This window comes from Aphelocoma coerulescens, chromosome 4A (genome assembly GCF_041296385.1).
Source record: "Aphelocoma coerulescens isolate FSJ_1873_10779 chromosome 4A, UR_Acoe_1.0, whole genome shotgun sequence".
Classification (NCBI taxonomy): domain Eukaryota; kingdom Metazoa; phylum Chordata; class Aves; order Passeriformes; family Corvidae; genus Aphelocoma; species Aphelocoma coerulescens.
Window position 1 is genome coordinate 5110693 of NC_091018.1, and position 6881 is coordinate 5117573.

A 6881-nucleotide genomic window follows, 5' to 3' on the forward strand; every position below is an offset into this window, starting at 1 on the left:
CACTTTTTAATTCCACCTTTGCTAATTTATTATGTTTTACTCTTTGTTTGCACCACCTAAAACTAAACCAGTTTAATCCACATATATCTCAAAGTCAGACTCCACCCTGCATTTGTTTTTGCGTTTCCACTCTTTGGTAATAGCTTTTACAAGCAGACCAGTTTAAATTCTTAATTTTGTCTAATTCCTCTAAATGCACAATGATTCTTCAACAGGAAAGGAAAGAGAGTAGCTCAGAATGATCCATATGTTGAAGTACTGTATTTTCATCGTTTAAATGATAAACTTCCCATCAAATATCCACAAATGTACATTCATGACTCCCATCCAATGATCTATTGGCCAGAGGCACATACATTGTTTTAATTTATTTTGGAGTAAAGGTGCTTTCCTGCCGAGTTTGGATAAGCTTGCTATGCACCAAACAGATGTTCAATAAAAGAGACTTTACTGAATATGACAGAGAAACTCAGGGAGAGAGGATGAAGGAAGGAAAATTACAGGATGTGTGGATTCCTGGTTCATCAAACAACAGGCCACACTTTTAATGAGGGCCCTTTTATGGATGGAGCAGTAGTGAAACAGAAGGACCAGGGATGTCTTGGAAGAAGGTGACACCGATGTATTTCTCATGGTGGAATGAACTTTGGCAAATCCACTGTGAGAGCACATGAAGTCTCCTCATCCTCTTAAGGGTTCCTCCCATCATGGAAAAAACACCTGCAAAAATTCAGTTGCATGACCTGGGAGAATTACAAGGCCTGGAGGTGGGCATGTGAGGGTTCCTTCCCACCATGTGAAAGACCCAATTTTGCTCTCAGAAGGGAAAAGTGATTCTTTAAACACCCAAGCCTTACATCTATTCAGGCTTTTCCTATTTGGAGAAAGGTGCTATTTAAGGAGGAGTTGAGGAGCACAAAGCTGGCCTGATTCATTGGGAGATCAAAGAGGGAATGCTGTCTTTGAGATAAAGATGGCTCTGCTTTGAAAGGTTTCTCCTTTGTTCGGGGATGTCCACCCACAGTGTGGGACACCTCCTCCCGAGAGACACACGAGGAGAAAAGCACCTCCTCTGCCTGCTCCCAGGGAGCTTAACCTCCAATTCTTGGATGTTTCCATCAAAGAGAGACTTCATGCCTGACCTTCACCAGCCCCAGCCTGCCTTCAAGCAGGGCAGCACAACAGGGATAGGCCTCCATCTTGTGACAGAGAATTGTTTCAATGCAACTTTTGAACCTGGAAAATTTTAACACCCCCCTGGAAACTTTATTCGCAAGACATGAATCCCAACATTGATTTCCCAAGGAAGAGGAATTGATATTTTCCACCCAGCAATCTCCTATGCTTGTCCAGGGGCAGTTCATAACCAGTTTTCCTCACTCTGCCTTCCACTATGGATGTGTCAATGTGGTGAAAACTTGAAGAATTTAAATATTTTTGTGGGCATTTTGGTAAAATCTGATGGCATAAAAGGTGGAATGGATCCTGCAGGTGCAGGTCCTCCATCAGTGCTCTCCATCTACATTATTTGATGCTTTCAAAATCAATCCTAATAGTAGTGGAAATGCCTTGGGATGTGGTGTAGGACAACCAACATGTGACCTGATCTGGCTGCTGAGACTTTCTCTTGGTGTATTGAAGTGGAGAGAAAAGGTAAGAAGGGGTTTCTGGAAAAGGGACCTTTATAATTGAATTTTATAAACTTTCTTTCAGGAAATTCTCAGCTTGGCTTAACTCTCTTACATTCACTTCTTTAGAAGGAACATCCTTTCTACAACCTACAAAATGGGTATTTTCATGTAGACATAAGGCAATAAAAGAAAAGTGAGTAGGACATATGGGGAAAGATGGCAAAAATTCATGGCAAAAGAGGATCAGAAGAAAATAAAAGCTCTAAGTCATAAATGGCATCAGACCTAACAACTTATTTTTTAAGAAGCTGCTGAGATGCTGACCTGTATATTTACCCAGCTCTTCCTGGGTAGAACTTGCTGGTTACCAGCAAGTTGAGATGAGAAAGTAACTCAGCCATGGGACTGTGATGGGCTTCTCCAAAATACACATTGAGATTGTTAATTTGCAACAGGGAAGCAACACTGTCCCTTTAATAATAAATTATTTTATAATTTATTATTGAAACCACTAGCCATTCAGAACAAAGGGTGAATAAACAGGAGTTTGCAACATGAAGTAAGATCCTGTGTAGACTTACTGAGCCATTACTATGTGTGAGTGTCTACAACCAGAAGCACCAAGTCTCCACTGCTGCTGATGAATTCACACATGATGCTGAAGTTTCAAAACACTGAAGCCTGGGCAATATTTTTCACAAGATGGATTGGCAGTTTTAATAATTCCCAGATCCCAAACACATATGAAACGAGCCCTTGATGAGAAAGGTCTGATTACAAATAACCTGCAGAGAGATGAAAGTTCGTTTTTAAGATCTGTTTTTTTAATTCTGCCTTCGACTTTCAAGAGGCTTCAAAAGAAGGCAAAGACTAGAAAACAGTTTGATTTAATACTGTTAGATGTGTGAAATAAAATGCTGGACAATAAGAGATGTAAAACAAGCAACAAGTGCAAATGACTTAAATCAAATTAAAGAGCTAATTGAAAATAATGGAATTAAACCCTTTTTTGCTTGTTTTTATTCATCTGGTTTTCAGCACTGTTTGCAACAGCATTTTTTTTTTTATCTTCTTTACTTTGAAGAACAAACTTCCTCTGCCATGAAAGACAATGATTTTAATCAGGCTCTGAAATGTCATTCTCTGGGGATGTGGATGTTAAATGCCAGAGAGGAAGAGAAGCACCATCAACACAAACCAGCGGGGCAACCACGGAGTGAAGCGGCCTCGGTGTGTGGAGCTCTGATACAACATCCTGATACCAAGATCCTTCAGCTCCCAGCACAGTGATCCTCACCAACATGACCTTGCTCTCATTCTCTCTATATCTAAAGGAATTCTTTTTTTGTAACGTGCACACTCACAGCTTCAGCTGAGCAAATCTCGGACTCCAGTGAGGAACCACAAGGTATCCACTGGTACCTCTCTGTTTTGAGAATAGTTTTTGCCCAGATCACTGAGGTCGACTGAGCTTTTGTTGGTTTTGTTTAAGCAGCTGAAGGGAAATGGCGTTTATGTGAGGGTATTTGGGTTTTTTCTATCCATTAAAGCAAAGGAGTGACCCCTCTGCAGCGGGGTTGGTGTGACTGCAAACCTGCCTGTGCTGCAGGGAGCTGCTCCTGGGTGCTCCTGGGAGAGGAGGTGTCCCAGCTGGAACACAACTTATCCTTACAGCTCCTCGCTGTCCCACTGCTCTTACCCTGCCCATTGCCCTTGCAGTGCCAGGTTGACTTCTCCTCGCTCTCCTCTGTCCACTCCCAAGCCTCCTCCTCATCCTCCAGCTGGGTTTGAGCTCCAGGGCAGGGATGGCTCAGCAAAGGTGCATTTGCCCAAAGGGCCTGAAGCTTTCGGTGCTTAGAAATATCCTGCTGAGTAGAATCGAGAATTTTAAGGGTCTTATCCAACTTAAATGGTGATTCTGTGATTGCAGAGCACATCTGCAGGGGGATGTTACCTACAGACCTTGAATGAGGCTTGGCTTTGCAGAGCAAAATTAAACCTGTTATAAGCATTTTGTACAGAAAATTCCCCCATAAATCCCTGTCATCAGTGTTCAGAAAGTTTCTCTCTTTTTTTTTACTGGAAGCTCACAGAAATAACTTCCCTGTGGAGTTCAGAGCTGGGCAGCACAGCGGGTTCAGCTGCTCCTTGGCTTTAGAGGTTATTTTTGCTTTATCCCATCCTGCACAGGAGTAAACCAGGCTTGGAGCAGCCTGGTCTAGTGCAAAGTGTCCCGGCCCATGGCAGGGACTGGAAGGAGATGATATTTTAGTCCCTCCCAACCCAACTCACTCTAGGATTCTGTGATTAACTGTGCTGCCTTTCTCATGGGCAGCTTAATTTGAAGTCTTGCAGAAGAACAAGGGGAAAACCAACAGAGACAACATGAGGACAATTCCCCTGCTTGTGGAATTGTTTTTTTTTAATGAAATTATTTCCCCTGTGTACTGCTGCACTTCCTCTTCATTAGAGGGACAGGAGAAGTGTGTGCTTGCTCAATGCTGAGCTCTCATGGTATGCAGGGGCTGCATAAAAAAAATCATTCCTGGTGCTAAAAACCAACCTGACAATGCTCCTTAAGTTTGGTGAAATATCCAATCAGTCTCAGTGGGTTTTTCAGGAAAAGGAACAAATAAAATAACAGGAAGGAAAAAAAAAAAAAAAAGAAGGGGGGAAATAAAGAGAGAAAGCCCACAAACCCTGGTGTGTTCCCATAATAAAGGGTCTAAAAATGCCCCACTCATTGATGCAAAATTACAGTTATTGTTTATCCTCCTTCTACTTCACACAGCTTTATACAATACACACCACGAAAAATACAAGCAAACAACCGACACATTAGTTAAGAGACCTTCCATTTTACTTTGGCAGTTCACGATAATGGAATTTAATTGTGGAAAAAGCTGAATAATTTTAGCTGAATGTCATTTGGTTCATTCAAACTGGGAATCAGGGACATTTTTAACAAAGGTTTTCAAACTTCTTTTGAAATCAGGAAGCTGCTGTGCACAGATAAGGGGAGAGGTTTGAGGATTCTCTATCAGAAATTTCAAGGTTTTTTCCATCTGCTTTTTCACATTAACTGGTAATTATCCAGAAAGGCACATAATAGTGCAGAAATGACAGAAGCTGACAAAGGTTTTCCTAAGATATGTAAATTGTCAGTGATAGGCAAGGTGCAACAGAAAGGCTTTCTACAGCACAATTATTTATGCCAGTTTCATTTGCTTTTAGGTAGCACTGATGGTTCTACTCCGCCGCCGCCTTTATCACAGGCACTGCACATTCCCTCACCACCAGCACACAGGGAAGGTGGCAAAAACTGAGCTTGGAGCTTGGTGGTCTCCTCCAACGCCTCTATTTTCCGTTAAATACATGCACAGGGGGCTGTGTGTAGAGATATTTCTGAGGAGTTTGTTATAACCTTCCCCTCCGTTTCTCATGTTCCAGAAATAAATAAAAAATGTGATCCTTCCCAGCAAAACAGCTCCCACGTGGTGGTGGTCTTGGAGCCCACCTTCCTCACAGCAGCTGTTTGAGGGAGGAGGTGTTAGAAGGGACACTCAGCTGTTTGTCTCTGAGGTTCATTAGCCCTCTCTGCTAATTGCCCAATTCCAGCAAACAGATGAACCCCTTAGAGATGCTCAGATAAAGCCCCTTTCTCCAGCTCTTGCTGCCCAGGGCTTCTCTTGCTGAGGTTGGAAAGGTGGGGGGGTGGGACAACCACTCCATTTGCCCTAAAAAATTCAGTGTGGGAATGTAGAATCGTGGAATAGTTGGAGTTGGAAGGGGCTCTTTGAAGGTCATCCAGTCCAACCCCTCTCAATGCGCAGGGACAGCCAGATTTGGGTACTCTGGTTATACTCCTTAAGGGAGGAAGGATCCCCTCTCCCTAAGTTCTCCACTCAGTCTCATAGCATTGCAAACATGCCAGCCCCTTGATCTGTCCCAGCAGGTCACCACACTGGGCTCCAGCTCTTGAACAGGGTTTTACAAGGATATTTTAAGTCTCTGCCGCACAGGCAGAAGGATGGGGGTTTGATAAATATCCCTTTGCCAAAGAAGAGGTTGGGCTGGGCTTCCGAGTCCTTCTGGGAACTTAATTCTTATTTAAGTAAAGAGTAAGGGGCTGTGCACGGGAGAAATTCCTGCCTGACCTCCCCCTCATTCTGCTCATACTGGAATTGCAGGTTTTAATTAACCTTTTCTGGGAATAGGACTTCCCATGTAACTTCACATGTAATGAGAGGTTATAGGATCTTTAATGGATGGAAGGACTTCACCTGCTGTAGTGGCACCAGAGGGGTTATGGTGGGATAATAATTTCCCATCAGCACCTGAGTGATGTTAAATTAGCCTGATGGGAGGAGTTTCCATGTGTTTGTGGGGGTGAAATTAATTTCCTTTATGGTAATATTCCCTGAAGGTAATGGGGGCTGAGAGAAAGGAAACAAGATGCAACACAACAGATTTGTATTAAAAAATACAACAAGATTGCATTTGAAAGTCAATGGGCTTTGTTATTAACTGTAAGGACTTTCTCTCCTATCTGGAGCTTTGTTTTCCCAAATCAGGGAGGTCAAACCCATGTGAAAGGCTTTGGGATGGATGGAGGGGAAGGATTTCACCCACCAGAGCCACTGGGCTGCAGCTGATGCCCGAGGAGTGTCTGTCCCTGCAGGAACCAGCCTGGGCTTACTGGTTTTCCTTATTTTGTTTTATTTTTTTAAAGACAGATTTTCTTTCAGGGGCTTTTATGCCATAAAGATTCAACAAAAACTTTCATGAGCTTCTTTACTTGGTCAGTGCTGAGAGGTGCTGGCTCAGGGGGTTTGGGTGAGACATCCCAGCAGCTGGTTTTTGGGGGCTGCAGCCCCAAAATAGCTCCTGTGCTCATGTCCCCTTTTGTCCCCATTCCTGTTAATTCCCCGGACTCCTTCCATTCCCTGTGCAGCTCCTGGTGGTGCTGGAGGGGCAAAACCAGCAGCTCCAGCTGCTGACACTGGGCTGTAACTCCACTGGAAGCCGTAAAAGCTGAAACAGGCATCAAACTTGCCTGGGTTTTAGCAGAAGTCAATAAATTATTAATTGCAAGAGGAAAGCCAAGCTCATGCCCAGGGGAGACCCCAGGACAAGATGAGGTGGGGGACCAGATCCCAAGCCCAGCTGGAAATGGATTTTGGGAATGCATGTGAATTAAATTAGGTGTGTGGGCCAGCAGCATCCTGCTGATATTCACACAGAGCATTT